The sequence below is a fragment of the Oncorhynchus tshawytscha genome, linkage group LG30 (genome assembly GCF_018296145.1).
Source record: "Oncorhynchus tshawytscha isolate Ot180627B linkage group LG30, Otsh_v2.0, whole genome shotgun sequence".
Taxonomy (NCBI): domain Eukaryota; kingdom Metazoa; phylum Chordata; class Actinopteri; order Salmoniformes; family Salmonidae; genus Oncorhynchus; species Oncorhynchus tshawytscha.
This window is the reverse complement of record NC_056458.1, coordinates 31,307,907-31,324,192: the sequence shown is the minus strand read 5'-3', so window position 1 is coordinate 31,324,192 and position 16,286 is coordinate 31,307,907. Positions and strand designations below refer to the sequence as shown.

Sequence of the window (16,286 nt, the reverse complement as noted above, 5' to 3'; positions counted from 1 at the left end):
CCTCCACTCTTCTGGGAAGGCTTTCCACTAGCTGTTGGAACATTGCTGCGGGGAATGCTTCCATTCAGCCACAAGCGCATTAATGGGGTAAGGCACTGATGTTGGGCAATTAGGCCTGGCTCGCAGTTGCTGTTCCAATTCATCCCAAAGTTTTTCGATGGGGTTGATGTTAGGGCTCTATGCAGACCAGTTAAGTTCTTCCACACCAATCTCGATAAATCTGTACGGCCCTCAGTTTGTGCATGGGGGCATTGTCATGCTGAAACAGGAAAGGGCCTTCCCCAAACTGTTGCCACAAAGTTGGAAGCACAGAATTGTCTAGAATGTCATTGTATGCTGTAGCGTTAATATTTCCCATCACTGGAACTAAGGGGCCTAGCCCGAACCATGAAAATCAGCCCCAGACCATTATTCCTCCTCCACCAAACTTTACAGTTTGAACTATGCATTCGGGTAGGTAGCGTCCTCCTGGCATTCGCCAAACCCAGATGTGTCTGTCAGACTGCCAGATGGTGATTCAGCACGCCAGAGAACGCGTTTCCATTGCTCCAGAGTCCAATGGTGGTGAGCTTTACACCATTCCAGCCGAAGCTTGGCATTGTGCATGGTGATCTTAGGCTTGTGTGCAGCTGCTTGGCCATGGAAACCCATTTCCTGAAGATCCTGACAAACAGTTATTGTACTGACGTTGCTTCCAGAGGCATTTTCAGCACTCTGCGGTCTCGTTCTGTGGGCTTATGTGACTTACAGTTGGCCGGGGAAGCTCTAGCAGGGCAGAAAGTTGATGAACTGACTTGTTGGAAAGGTGGCATCCTATGACAGTGCCTCGTTGATTGTCACTGAGCTCTTAGTAAGGCCATTCTATTGCCAATGTTGGCTGTGTGCTCGATTTTATACACCTTTCAGCAACGGGTGAAGTGGTGTTCACATACTTTTGTATATATAGTGTATTATATATCTCTCACTGAGATATGAATATACTCCTATGAGATACTGAGTATGGAAAATGAGTTTAGTCATGTTTATCAGGACACACGTTTCAGTTGACCTTTACCTCTACATTTTAAAGTCTTGAACAGTCCTGTACACTTGGATTATTTTGACATTTTTCACCAATGGACATGTATCACTCACTAGTCTACTCTACATCCCATTTAAAAACAGAAACATTCCAGTAAGGAGTCCTGAAGTTAAAACTACTATAAACATGCTACATTATTCACATATAATAAATACAGATAATACATGCAGATCCTATCATGTACAAATATTTATTCATTTTATAATAGGAAGTACTAAACACACCAAAGACTACTTGAAATAGAAACCATGCAATTTTTTTCAGCTTAAGAGTATCTTAGAAAAGCACGTTGTATAAAGTTGTTTATAACTTAATATTTACAAACATTTACATACATCTAAATGAATCCTTCCTTCTCCTTTTCCACAAAGTAGTTATCATTGATCTAACACTACTGGAAAGTGTAAGCATAGGCTCCAGGTAGCTTTGTCTGTTAGAACACACGCTCCACTGCATCCCAAATGGCACCCTATAATATGGTGCCTTTTGGGACACACATTAACAGTTTCATGGATGGAGGAGCCTTGGTAATGTCAGGTCACTTGGATATTTGGGGCCCTACAGGCGTCAGTTGTCTGTCCTCAGTCAAAGCCAGTGTGTCTGGCTCCCCAGTGGAGGAGCGAGGCGCTGACGGAGTGTCCGACTTCTGACCCTCCGCTAAGGCTTTGAAATGCTGAAACAAGGACAAATAATTATATTGTTTATGGTTTATGTTTATGGTGCTGTTCTTTGAACGTGTCAGCACCCAGAGCCAGTGAGCTCACTGAAATTCTAAATAAGGAGTTACTGTCAGTATCAGAATGGGTGACTAATAATAAACTGGACTTAACTACATCTCAAACTAAAAGCATTGTATTTGGTTCAAAACATTCTCTAAGACCTAAACCTAAACTGGAGTTGTGCATAAAGGGTGTGACCATTGAACAAGTTGAAAAAGCTAAACTCCTAGGTATAACAGTGGATAGTCAGTTATCATGGTCAAGTCATATTGACTAAGTTGTTGTGAAGATGGGGAGGGGTATGTCTGTTATAAAAAGATGTTCTGCAAACTATCTGCCCTCCATGACACCTACAGCACCCGATGTCACAGGAAGGCCATAAAGATCATCAAAGACAACCAGAGCCACTGCCTGTTCACCCCGTGACCATCCAGAAGGCGAGGTCCGTACAGGTTGTTAGGTTCTTATTTTTCAGATTAAATAACCCACGGACACTAGAGAAGCTTTAACCAAGTTTAATTCTGCCCAAAGGTTCTGTACAGCTGTATTCAGACAACACAACATTTGTCCCATCCAGATATTTATATCCCACTTAAGACACTCATCCTTCTCTCCAATCCTACATTTTATGGCTCTTACAGGAGGCTAATAAAGAGGGTAACAGGATACCAAACATTTATTCCTCTTTTAAGAGAATCTGTTTCACCTCCTGACCTCAACCCCTCTTTCATCTAATACACAGATGTCCATCTGTCTTTCCTGTATCAATATGTCACTCTCCTCTCCTCCATCAAACATATTCCAAAGCCTTCTGGCTTTCTACAGAGAACCCTTAACTTTATCCTTTGATTCTGTGCTTCTTCTCTATCATTTATTTAATATCTCAATGTTCAAAATGCCAAACCCAACAAGGTGCAAAGCTGGGACTGAAAAACAGCTTCTATCTCAAGGCCATCAGACTGCTAAACAGCAATCACCAACTCAGAGGCTGCTGCCTACATAGAGACCCAAATCACTGGCCACTTTAATAAATGGATAACTAGTCACTTTAAACAATGCCACTTTAATAATGTTAACATATCTTACACTACCCATCTCATATGTATATACTGTACCTTATACCATCTATTGCACCTTGCCTATGACGCTCGGCCATCGCTCATCCATATATTTATATGTATATATACTTATTCTTATATATTCACCCCTTTAGATGTGAGTGTATTAGGTAGTTGTTGGGGAATTGTTAGATTACTTGTTAGATATTACGGCACTGTCAGAACTAGAAGCACAAGCATTTCACTACATTCACATTAACATCTGCTTACCATGGGTATGTGACCAATTCAATCTATTGCGTCTCTGCGCAGCGTGTCATTTCTTCTGCGCAGCTGCGCACGCGAGCAGCTTAGATGGAGAATTGGGCCCAATGTGTGCCATGAAAACACAACCCACACCACCAGCCTGCAATGTTGACATGTGGCTTGATGGATACATGTACTCATGTGGTTTTCTCCATACCCTAGTCCTCCCATCAGCGTTAAATAGCAGGAACCATCAGACCAGGCAATGTTTTTCCAATTCTCAAGTGTCCAGTGTTTTTGTTCCATAGTCCACTGCAACCCCATTTGTGTTAAGGTATGACGAGTTCTGCATTCTTTTATAGGTCTTTGGGCACCAATGCTGTACTGGACTGTCAATTGATTAACTGTAGCCCGTCTGTTGCTCTGCACAATGTGTGTCAGCCTCCTTTGTCCTCTTTCATCAATGACCCGTTTTGACCACTGGCCTGCTGTTGGCTGGATGTCCTTTGTGGACCATTCTTGATACACATGGGAAACTGATGAGCGTGAAAAACCCAGCAGCGTTGCAGTTCTTGGCACACTCAAACTGGTGCGCTTGGTACTTCCTACTACCATACCCCATTCAAAGGCACTTAAATCCCATTCACCCTCTGGCACACACAATCCATGTCTCAATTCCTTCTTTAACCAGGGTTTCCTGTTGCAGCTCGACCTCTACCTGGCAACCGTCCACCCTGCTCCTTCAGGTCGTGAGAAGGTTTCCGCCCTCGTATCGTGCCTCTCTGGGAAAGCCGTGGAGTGGGCCAAAGCCGTGTGGGGAGGAGATGCAGCGCTGGACCATTTCGAGGATTTGAACATCTCTTCCAACTGAGGCAGGGCAGAGGAGCGCCCAGGAGTTCGCCATGGATTTTCGGACCCTGGCCGCCGGCGCGGGATGAAACGATAGGGCCCTGATCGACCACTATCGCTGCAGTTTGCGCAAGGACGTCCGTCGGGAGTTGGCCTGCAGGGACAACACCCTCACATTCGACCAGCTGGTGGTCCTGTCAATTCGGCTGGATTGAGACTGGAGGAGGTTCCGGCTCGTGCACCATCTGTGGCTGCAGAGGTCACACTGCCGGTCGGTGCCGGGTTGGTTCCTCTGGGGATCGAGGCAGCAGTCAGACGCACTCTGGCGTCATCCCAGGTGAGCCGGCACCATTCTCACCCAGAGCCCTCTGTTGCACACATGTTTTTGTATGTTACATTTCCTGAGTTTCCCCCGCATTCCCAGCATAAGGCGCTCGTCGTTTCAGGCACGGCTGGGAATTTTATAGACAGATCGTTCGCCCTTAGTTTAGGGATCCCCATTGTTACCGTGGCTGTGCCCTTCCCCATTCACGCCTTAGACAGTCAACCATTAGGGTCAGGGATGATTAGGGAGGCCACCACTCCTCTGGGTATGGCCAAATCAGGGGGGTCACAAGGAGAGAATCAGTCTCTTCCCCATTGACTCTCCTGTGTTTCCCGTGGTGCTAGGCCTACCCTGGTTAGCTTGTCATGACCCCATTGTTTCTTGGCAACGGAGGGCTCTCACGGGGTGGTCACGAGAGTGCTCGGGGAGGTGTTTAGGGGTTTCTGTTAGTGCTACTACGGTGGAAAGTCCAGACCAGGTCTCCACCGTGGGCTGAATATGCCAATTTGGCTCTCGCCTTTTCCAAAAAGAAGGAGACTCAATTACCACCCCATCGACGGGGCGATTGTGCGATAAATCTCCTGGTAGACGCTGCACTTCCCAGGAGTCACGTGTATCCCCTCTCACAGGCGGAGATGGCGGCTATGGAAACATATGTCTCCGAATCCCTGCGTCAGGGGTACATTCAGTCCTCCACTTCACCCGCCTCATCAAGTTTATTTTTTGTGAAGAAGGAGGAGGGAGGTCTGTGCCCATGTATTGACTACCAAGGTCTAAAACAGATCACGGTGAGGTAGTTACCCGCTGCCTCTTATCGCCACGGGGATTGAGTCAATGCACGGGGCGCGCTTCTTCACCAAACTAGATCTCAGGAGTGCTTACAACCTGGTGCGTGTCCGGGAGGGAGACGAGTGAAAGATGGTGTTCAGTACGACCTCAGGGCATTATGAGTACCTCGTCGTGCCGTACAGGTTGATGAATGCGCCATCTGTCTTCCAAGCCTTTGTAGACAAGATTTTCAGGGACCTGCACGGGCAGGGTGTAGTGGTGTATATTGATGACATCTTGATATACTCCGCTACACGCGCTGAGCTTGTGTCCCTGGTGCGCAGAGTGCTTGGTCGCCTGTTGGAGCATGACCTGTACGTCAAGGCTGAGAAATGCCTATTCTTCCAACTGTCCGTCTCCTTCCTAGGGTGTCGCATTTCCACTTCAGGGGTGGAAATGGAGAGGGACTGCATTTCAGCCATGCGTAATTGGCCGACTCCCACCACGGTAAAGGAAGTGCAGCGGTTCCTAGGGTTTGTTAATTACTACCGGAGGTTTATCTGGGGTTTTGGTCAGGTAGCAGCTCCCATTACCTCACTGCTGAAGGGGGGCCGGAGGTGCGCTGTTTGGTTGGGAAGTACTGGTGGCCTACCTTGGCCAAGGACGTGAGGGTGTTTGTTTCCTCCTGTTTCCTCCTGCTCGGTGTGCGCTCTATAGGCACCTGCCCAGAGGGAAGCTACACCACTTACCCGTTCCACAGCAGCCTTGGCCTACTTACCTACACACACACACACACACACACATATACCTTTCTTCCCCGCACCATTGGTTGGAGCCTGTAAGTAAGCATTTCACTGTAATGTCTACACCTGTTGTATTCAGCGCATGTGACAAATACATTTTGATTTGATATAATTCACAGCAGACAGTATCTGCTGTAAAAACAGTCATCTTTGTGTACAGACCAGGGTCTGGCCCTGGGGCCATCTCTCCCTGGTACCATATAGAACAGAAACATTAACTCATACTCTGGAATGTGGTCTCTAGGTTTTATCACCCAAAAGACATCGTAAATCTCCTGTCAGTGTTATCTCCCAGAGGCCCATCCTCAGTAGAACACACACACAATAGTTATAAGAATACTCTATCTGTTGCATAAAAACAACCATTTGATGCAATAAAGGTATTATGACATCACCTTGCAATTTTCCACCATAGTGTATAATCTAGCACTCTGGGACCCTGCAAACCATGTTTTCTACAGAAGTCAAATGTAATGGAGTCCACTGCCCATGTTGTGAATGATTGCTGTCCATACATTGATAGACATGACCGCCTTGTCAACCTAATAGCCAGCGAGGTGAGACAGGTAGTCTCACCAACAGCACAAATCCATAAACATTCCTGTGTAAGAGGACGCTGGTTAGATTTTGTTGATGAAGTTTTTTCCTATGTGCCAAATACAAAAACATGGAGCAGGCGTTTGCCGACAAGCTTCTTAAATACCAGCCCCTCATGGCTTGCTTGGACAACCTCAGGTGTAGGTGCAAGCTGGTGCCGCTGATATTTGACAGTCTCGGCCACGTACACAGGCTTGCAGTGCGTGGCCTCCAGATTACGGCAAAGCAGTTGGCTAGGTACTGTACTGTTTCAGCTGTCGTGGACAGCCTAGCTGTTTGGAGAAGGAGGTGCTTTCTGTACCCTTGAGTGCCCTGCATACAGAGACCTTTGAAATGTTTGGATCTTTTTTAATGTAAATTTGATTGGTGATTTAAATAGTTAAACATTTAAGTATTTAAATGTGTGTGTGTTCCACCTGTCTGGTGAAGTGGTCATGTAGGTCTCGCTTTTGGTCCTGGGCATGCAGCATTTCCATGACCTTGCGGTTTTCCGGTGTGCAAGTAGAACACTCTACCTGCTCTCTGCATAGCTTTCAAAGCAGTGGTGGAAAGAATGACTGAAAGAATGACTGCACAGGAAGTGAACAGAGGGCAGCTCGAGGGGGCTGTTACACATGCTGCATTTGGGCTTCTGGAAAATCTTTGCACTTGTGAGAAAAGAGGTGGTGAGAGAAACAAAAAAAATACTTTGAAATCAGTATAGTTTCAATGAATGGTCTTTGGGAGGTTAATTCAAGCTTTAAAAATACAATACTAAAAACACATTCAGAATGTAGTTAAATTTGCTTTGAAGTTCAGCCATCAAACAAATTTAGAATGTGCTTGTGTATCTTAGTGCGGAGGACTAAAACTGCCCTTAGCCTTCACTCCACATAGATGTCAAAGAACTGGATGGATGGACTATGGAGGAAACTCCAGTTGTGAACATGACCCAGCTCTAGGGGATAGGGTTTGTTTTTGGACTGGACTTTGACTATGATTTTCCACTCCCTCACCTGCTTCTGAGTTCCTGGATCTCGGTGCGGAGGTGGGCCGTCTCCTCACGGTACTGGCGGATCTTGCGCTCGTCATCCTCGATCTGCTGTGTCTCCCTCTGCAGCTTGTTGATGAGGACAGCGTAGCCGTGGAGTTGTGTGCCAGCGTCTGCACCACTGTGGACCAACACGCGCATAGACAAGCACACAAGCACATACATACACACAAAACTTAGCAACAGTGCCCAATAAAATTCTCAAACTCTGTTATAATGCTCCGATTACTTTTCCTATTAACTTATAAAGCCCTATACATTACTTAACCCAGCAACTGGCACGTTTATCATGAATGTACGCATATGACAGAAATAAATCTGCACTCGTTTTTCATATATTGATTTGAGGTTAGCCACGCAGTCAAACAGAACAGAAACACTCTAGCTAGTGAGACATTCAATAACAGGAAGGAAGTGGGGGCAGAAAACTGCAAAGAACATTTGAGTTTCTTTTAAGTTGGTGAGGTCTGAAAGAATTCAGACAGTGACTACTAGGGAAATCCCTTCAGAAAGCCCCAGAGTCATCATCTACAGAGAAGGAGAAAAACTGAGAAAAATGGCCACCAGCTTACCCAATAAGGGAGGCAGCAGATTGTTCTGGTCGATGTGCTGCAGGACTTGGCTGATGTAGGCCTTGCAGTTCTCCTCTTTGCGGGCAAAGTAGCCCAGCGTCTGCTCCCACAGGCACACTTCCTGGTCACCGTAGCGCTGGGAGCAGGCCTCCACCACTTTGCCGTACTCCTCATTCTGCATGTGGTAGTGCATGATCTGCTGGTACCTAGAGAGAGAATGACATCATTCAAATGACATCATTGATAATTATATCAGTACATACCAATGAAGTCCCCATAGTCTGCACTTGTTCACTCTCCATCACAGATTTTAAAGCATTGGATCTGGGTGTTAAATGGTAGACAATCCGGCTACACCAATCCCATGGTTTTAAATCCACGAGGTGGAGTCAACGCATGCACACTTCAGAGAGAAGCAGAAATATTGGAATTTGAAGTGTTTCTGACTGCAAAGGTTTAGAGACAGGAAGACTCACAGCTTGCCCTTCTCATAGAGGTACAGTACCCCTTCTTTGAAGTTGTGCATCTGGCACAGGACGAGGGCCTTGTCAAATACGGTGTTGTCGCTCCTCAGCAAGGACAGTGCTGCCCCCTGCAGGACCTTCTTCCTCTGCCAGCGAAAATAGAAAGACAGTCAGACAGACTGGACAAAAATAAAACGTTTGATACTCAAGACAAAACACATAAATAGTTTAACATGAACTGGTGACACTACAAGTTGAGGAAATGTGTTTATCCTGAAATCTTAATTCAAAGTAATTTAGGCTGCAGATACATCATCTAATATTTCATTTGTAACATTTGCACATTTTGTATATCTATACAAGTTTAGGTTGTTTGCGTGAACACATGGCGGTTTACAGTACACGTGTGTGTGTGTTTCCATCACCTCAGGGTCTTGTTCATGTGCCCAGTCCTGCAGCCGTAGCACTAGCAGCGTGTCGTACACCCCCTGAGAGAAGAAGGGCTCCACCTTGATGATGTGCTCCAGGAAGGCCCTTAGCTCCTGCGGGTTATTAGCAAACACAGGGATGAACTCCTCTGAATTGGCCTGGGAGATAAAGGTACAAGTTCCATGTAATTTCAGCAAGCCATGACACCCACCATCTCAGATTGAAATAATTTCTGTAGTTAGAAATTGATCAGATTAGCATTTCTGCAACATTATTTTGTTGAAATATAATTAGATCAAAAGAATTCAGCTAATTGATTGCACCCAAATTGGCCATTTTAATTTAAAGGATTCAAATCCAATTTTATTGGTCACATACACATGGTTAGCAGATGTTATTGTGAGTGTAACGAAATGCGTGTGGTTCATATCATATTCAATAAATATAGTATCTAACATCCGATTTGGACCAAACGTTTTCCTAACAAAGAGTAAGGAATCTAAATAAATTGTCATAAGCCACCCACGGACCCCCTCACACCAGCAACGAGTATGCAATATCAGTTCTTTGTGTCAGACACGCAGTATAGAGCTGCGGCTCGGAGTATTGTGTCTTCATCCTCTGTAATGTATTCTCAGTGAATTTGGTGATGATTTCCCCTGTTCAGAGAAATTAATCATTGAAATTGTTAGGTTTATGTCCCATCCTGCATCCTGGTATCACCAGGTTCTGACCACTACAATGAGTAGTGTTATTACTATTACCATGAAATATGCATTTTACCATAACTTGATCATTATAACCATTATAAATAGTACCATCCTTATCAATATAAGCTGTATTACTGGTCTTAGACTAAATTGGTAAAGCCATTTTAATTAGGGAAAGGATCTCAAATCCAAAGTGCTGTTAACAGCTAACGGCTAACCAGCTGACCTTGTTGGCTGCCACCGAGCCTCTGTCCAGGCTGTCTCTGTCCGTGGTGTCCCAGCTGGGCTGGTAGTCGGTACACAGGCCCTTGAGGTGCAGCGTGGTGCCGTCGGGGACGTGGTGGATCAGGGTCTTGCCGTAGCGCTTCATGTTGCTCTCTGACTGCTCGAAGGGAAGTCTCCCAATGTAGCACAAGGCCTCCTCGTAGTTCTGTATGGAACATAGAGGAGGAAGACAAAGGGGTTTGAATTTCGGTAAAGGGTTGTTCAAATCGGATTGACTTTACCCAAGAGTAGGGGAAGAGGCTCTTTGTCCAATTATAATCAGAAATTGTCATTTGAAAATGGGTTTTGTGATCCAACAATGGAAGTAGAGGAGCTGCCTAAAATATGTACTGAATGTGGACAAAAGGCAGCACCAAAAGCCTGTGCCGTTGTCTTCCATCATATGTCCATTGAAAACGCAACTTCTCTGCCCTCTCTCCCTCAGCACGATCGGGAAGCTCGAGCCCTCTTACGAGATACGTCCCTTTCTGGATGCTCAGCGTGTCTAAAGCCTGTAGGCTCTGCACCGGAAGTCTCTGGCCAACGCCTACCACAACACCCTGCTGCTCAAGGATGTTAAAACTATGCTTAATGTAGATTTTGACTCTGAATTTCAATAATGCAACATCCTGGGGAAGCCTTCATTCATTGCAACATAATTTATTGTTTATTCCTATCTATATACCATCAAATTACCTTAATTTAACTAGGCAAGTCAGTTTTAAGAACAAATGATTATTTCAATGATGGCCTAGGAACAGTGGGTTAACTGCCTTGTTCAGGGACAGAATGACAGATGTTTACCTTGTCCGCTCGGGGATTCGATCTTACAACCTTTCGGTTAATAGTCCAATGCTCTAACCACTAGGCTACCTGCCGCCCCCTTTGCTGCTCATTTCAACATTGTCCAACAGCCTGAGACGGTCTCAAAACGGTCTGAAAGCTCACCTAGCATATTTTATCAGGGACAAGCTTAAGAGATCTGTCAGATAGGCCATGTGAGCTAGGGGGGACCTGATGTCTATATATCTAACCCAGAAGGGTGATCTTAACAGTACTACATCCTCTACTATTTTCTAATCTCTATTACCTTCAGGTCCTCCAGCTGGATCTTCAGGTACCACTCGTGGTCCTGGTGCCTCTCGGCCAGGAAGACTGCGTGACTGTGGTAGCCTGCCTGGCGCAGCACCTTGATGGCAATTTCTACGTCGAACTGGACCTCGCTCTCGCTGCTCTGAAGGGGGTCGAAGGGGAAATTAAATTATGTCCGAGCGCTAGGAGACCATACATGCATAATGTCGTACATGGCATATATTATTATTACTATCATCAGTTTCTAACCCAAAATCCTTCTATGGGCAATGATTCTAGTCCTTAAAAGCAACTGGGTGTGTATGCTTTTGTTCCAAGCAATCCCTAACACACCTGCTTCAACTACTCAACTAATCCCAGACTTTAGTCTGGACCATGATTATCTGAAGGCCCGGAAAGTAAACCTTCACACACAGTGTTTAAACCCTTTACAATGAAGATCTGTGAAATTATTTGGATTTTTAGTAATTATCTGTACAATATACATTTCCTTATTGATGTTATACAATCCCAACTCTATGGGATTACTTTTCTGTAAAATCCCAGGTTTAATATCAACTATATTAACTATATATGACATGAGCTTGAAGCGACTTAAATCCTGCATATAAATCTTATTTATCATTATTAACTATGTATTATGAAGTTGAAGTTAGATACATCGACCCCTGGGTGAGCATTACCGGATGTACTGTTGGATGGTGCCATCAAGGTCCCCCTTTACGTAGAGGTGGTCACCGTACTACCTGAAGATCTCACACAGCCCGTCCCTGTCTAAGTGCTGACTATTAGCTAAGTTTATGGACATCACAAACAGATTCTTCTTGAATAGCATCTAAAGACAGATTGAAGAGTTAAGTGCCTTACTCAATGGCACAACGGTAGTAAACGATACCTGGGATCTAAAACCTGTTGCCCTCCAGTTTCCAGTTCAATCCGATACAGAGTTTAACATAATACGTTTGAGGCGAAAAGAAGGCATGACGTCAGTCAGTGCACTTTGGCCTCACCTCTAGCTTGGTCTGAGTGTCTTTCTCCTGCATCACAAACATCTTTCTGTCCCGAGTCAGGATGTAGAAGGAGCCCCATTTGGCCAGAACTTCGATGATGTCGTCAAAGGAAGCGCTGTAGGCGATGAACTTGTTGTTCAGGTCGTAGATAGTCAAGGTTTGCTTCTCTGACGGAGACATATCTCTGCTCCCAAATTCAGACCTGAGTACAGAAGTTACATTCAATGCATTGTCATAGGAGTTAATATAGTTATATCACCTGCAAATATGCATATATGGTTTGGTTGAAAATACAACCTTCTGCGTTTGTCCACATCCATATAAATTGATTTAGAATAAAATGAATTATTGTGTTTCATTGTTGCAATAAATAAAGACTGACCCTGGCCTTGAACTGAGTCACTGGCTTACTAGGGCTCTTTCATACCGTCCCTAGGAGGGGTGCGTCGCTGAGTGGGTTGAGTCACTGATGTGATCTTCCTGTCTGGGTTGGCACCCCCCCTTGGGTTGTGCCGTGGCGGAGATCTTTGTGGGCTATACTCGGCCTTGGTAAGTTGGTGGTTGAAGATATCCCTCTAGTGGTGTGGGGGCTGTGCTTTGGCAAAGTGGGTGGGGTTATATCCTTCCTGTTTGGCCCTGTCCGGGGGTGTTATCGGATGGGGCCACAGTGTCTCCTGACCCCTCCTGTCTCAGCCTCCACTATTTATGCTGCAGTAGTTTATGTGTCGGGGGGCTAGGGTCAGTGTATAATATCTGGAGTACTTCTCCTGTCCTATTTGGTGTCCTGTGTGAATTTAAGTATGCTCTCTCTAATTCTCTCTTTCTCTCTTTCTTTCTCTCTCTCGGAGGACCTGAGCCCTAGGACCATGCCTCAGGACTACCTGACATAATGACTCCTTGCTGTCCCCAGTCCACCTGGCCGTGCTGCTGCTCCAGTTTCAACTGTTCTGCCTGTGATTATTATTATTTGACCATGCTGGTCATTTATGAACATTTGAACATCTTGGCCATGTTCTGTTATAATCTCCACCCGGCACAGCCAGAAGAGGACTGGCCACCCCACATAGCCTGGTTCCTCTCTAGGTTTCTTCCTAGGTTTTGGCCACCGTCTTTTTCCTAGCCACCGTGCTTCTACACCTGCATTTCTTGCTGTTTGGGGTTTTAGGCTGGGTTTCTGTACAGCACTTTGAGATATCAGCTGATGTACGAAGGGCTATATAAATACATTTGATTTGATTTGAACCTTAGGGGACCCACTCAATAGAAATGGTTGCTGTGCCAGCATCTGAGGGAGTTGTTCTTACTTGTTGGGAGACTTGGTGTTCATGATGAGCAGCAGGAGATATCCCCGGTGCCAGTAGGCCAACAGCTTGTGCCCATCGAATGCGAAACAGGAACCCCGTTCGTCGGGCTGGTAAAGGTACACACACTCGTCCCCCGCGACGATGAACTGGGAGTCCTGGTAGGGGTCTGTGAGCGCGGAGCAATGCAGCGCACAACCGTGAGTGTACAGCTCCAGTTTAGGGTACTCTTTCACCGTCAAAGTGTAGCACGAGTCATGGGGGGAAGACAACACCAAATGAAACAGAAGTAAGTTAGTGCGTATGCTCCAAGGGAATAGTAGTATTGTGGCAGGCTTGGGGTCAATGCCATTTCCAATCTATCAATTCAAATCATGACTAAAAATATGTGGCACCTTTATTGTAATTTACATTAATATCCTGAATTGAAATTGATCTCAAAAGCGATTGTAAGGACTTCACTTAGAGTGGCATTGGAAGACTAATTACTTACATGGACTTTTTCCAGAGTGTCAACAAATAGGTGAGTGACCTTGCCCTGCTGATGGAAAGCGAGGCCTGTGATTGAACAGGTTGTCACGTTCTGACCTTTATTTCCTTTGTTTTGTATTTATTTAGTATGGTCAGGGAGTGAGTTGGGTGGGCAGTCTATGTTTGTTTTTCTATGATTTGGGGATTTGTATGTTTCGGCCTAGTATGGTTCTCAATCAGAGGCAGGTGACATTAGTTGTCTCTGATTGAGAATCATACTTAGGTAGCCTGGGTTGCACTGTTTGTTTGTGGGTGATTGTCTATGTTGATTGCTTATGTCATCACAGTTCTCATTTAGCTTCACGGTCGTTATTTGTTTTTTGTTTTTTGTATTCAGTGTTCAGTACTTTCTTTAATTAAATATCAAGATGAACACAAACCACGCCGCGTTTTGGTCCACCTTTCCTTCAAGAGAAGAATCCCGTGACACAGGTGCCCTCATGCAGTGGCAGGGTTTTACTGTGGCTGTCCCGAGTGATGTCACCCTTTGTTAACACCATATTGCCATCTGTGAAGCCTGCAAGGACATGGGGATTATAGATTTATGACAGGGAGCAAAAACAAATGTCAAACCCAAACTATAGCCAACGTTTTTTATTTTACCAGGCAAGTCAGTTAAGAACAAATTCTTATTTTCAATGACGGCCTAGGAACAGTGGGTTAACTGCCTGTTCAGGGGCAGAACGACAGATTTGTACCTTGTCACCTCGGGGGTTCCGAGCTAACCTTCCGGTTACTAGTCCAATGCTCTAACCACTAGGCTACCCTGCCGCCCCAGGTAGCGCAGAAATGCCGCTTACCAATGGCCATAAAGTTGAGGTTCTCGTGTACAGTGAGGCAGGACACCTCTGGTGGCTTGTTCCCAGGAATAGCTGGGAATATTCTGGTACACAGAGGATTCCTGCTGTCTCGCTTGTCCAGATTCCATACCTTCGCCTGGGAAACAGCTAGGTTTTAATAACAGTTCACAAATAACCAAGAAAACTAACACACTCTATTTTTGATAGTCTGTATTAAATACATCCTACAAATGTTCTTACAAGGGGGTTAACTCCTTGCACGTCCTGCCCAACCGAGACCAAAATGCTGTGCTGCTTGAGCGGGTACAGGTGGGTCACTCGCAGCTTGTAAGCCTAAAAGGAGGACAACTGTAGTGAGCGTGTCAAAAACCATATCTGACCATCCATATGTAATTTATTCTGGGTCAAGGAAGCATCAATATAGATCAGGAGAGACAAATGGCCATTTGCATGGAGTTAGGGATAGAGGAGACAATTACAAAGGCAATACCCTGTTCGAATACTCTCAAAATGTATATCATTAGCCATAGGACTAAGAAGAGTAATGTTCAAGCAATGTAAATACGTACTCTTCTTAGTCTTATGGCTAGCACATAATATATTATGACATGACTGGACTGGTGTAAGCAAGCCTTCCACGGCATTACTGTACATCAAATTAAATGTTATTTGTCACATACTTTGTAAACAACAGGTGTAGACCAATAGTGAAATGCTTACTTACAGGCCCTTCCCAACAATGCAGAGGAAAATATATATATAAATAATTTAAAAATAATAACACAAGGAATGAATACACAATGAGTAACGATAAATTGGCTATATAAGCGGGGGCCCGAGTTAATTGAGTTAGCTATGTACATACAGTTGAAGTCGGATGTTTACATACACTTAGGTTCGAGTCATTAAAACTCGTTTTTCAACCACTCCACAAATTTCTTGTTAACAAACTATAGTTTTGGCAAGAGGTTAGGACATCTACTTTGTGCATGACACAAGTAATTTTTCTAACAATTGTTTACAGACAGATTATTTCACTTATAATTCACTATCACAATTCCAGTGGGTCAGAAGTTTACATACATTACGTTGACTGTGCCTTTAAACAGCTTGGAAAATTCCAGAAAATTATGTCATGGCTTTAGAAGCTGATATGCTAATTGACATCATTTGAGTCAATTGGAGGTGTACGTGTGGATGTATTTCAAGGCCTAACTTCAAACTCAGTGCCTCTTTGATTGACATCATGGAAAAATCTAAAGAAATCAGCCAAGACCTCAGAAAAAAATTGTAGACCCCCACAAGTCTGGGAGCAATTTCCAAACGCGTGAAGGTACCACGTTCATCTGTACAAACAATAGTACGCAAGTATAAACACCATGGGACAACGCAGAAGTCATACCACTCAGAAAGGAGATGCGTTCTGTCTCCTAGAGATGAACGTACTTTAGTGCGAAAAGTGCAAATCAATCCCAGAACAACAGCAAAGGACCTTCTGAAGATGCTGGAGGAAACAGGTACAAAAGTAGCGATATCCACCGTAAAATGAGTCCTATAACTTGAAAGGCCGCTCAGCAAGGAAGAAGCCACTGCTCCAAAATGGGGACAAATGGCCACTGCTCCAACATGAGGACAAA

The 16,286-nt window shown here is 44.7% G+C and overlaps 1 pseudogene; it reads right to left on the bottom strand.

Moving 5' to 3' along the window:
• Positions 1-6,415: 6,415 nt before the first annotated feature.
• On the bottom strand, positions 6,416-15,036 carry LOC112229092 (annotated as a pseudogene).
• Between the last annotated feature and the right edge of the window lie 1,250 nt (positions 15,037-16,286).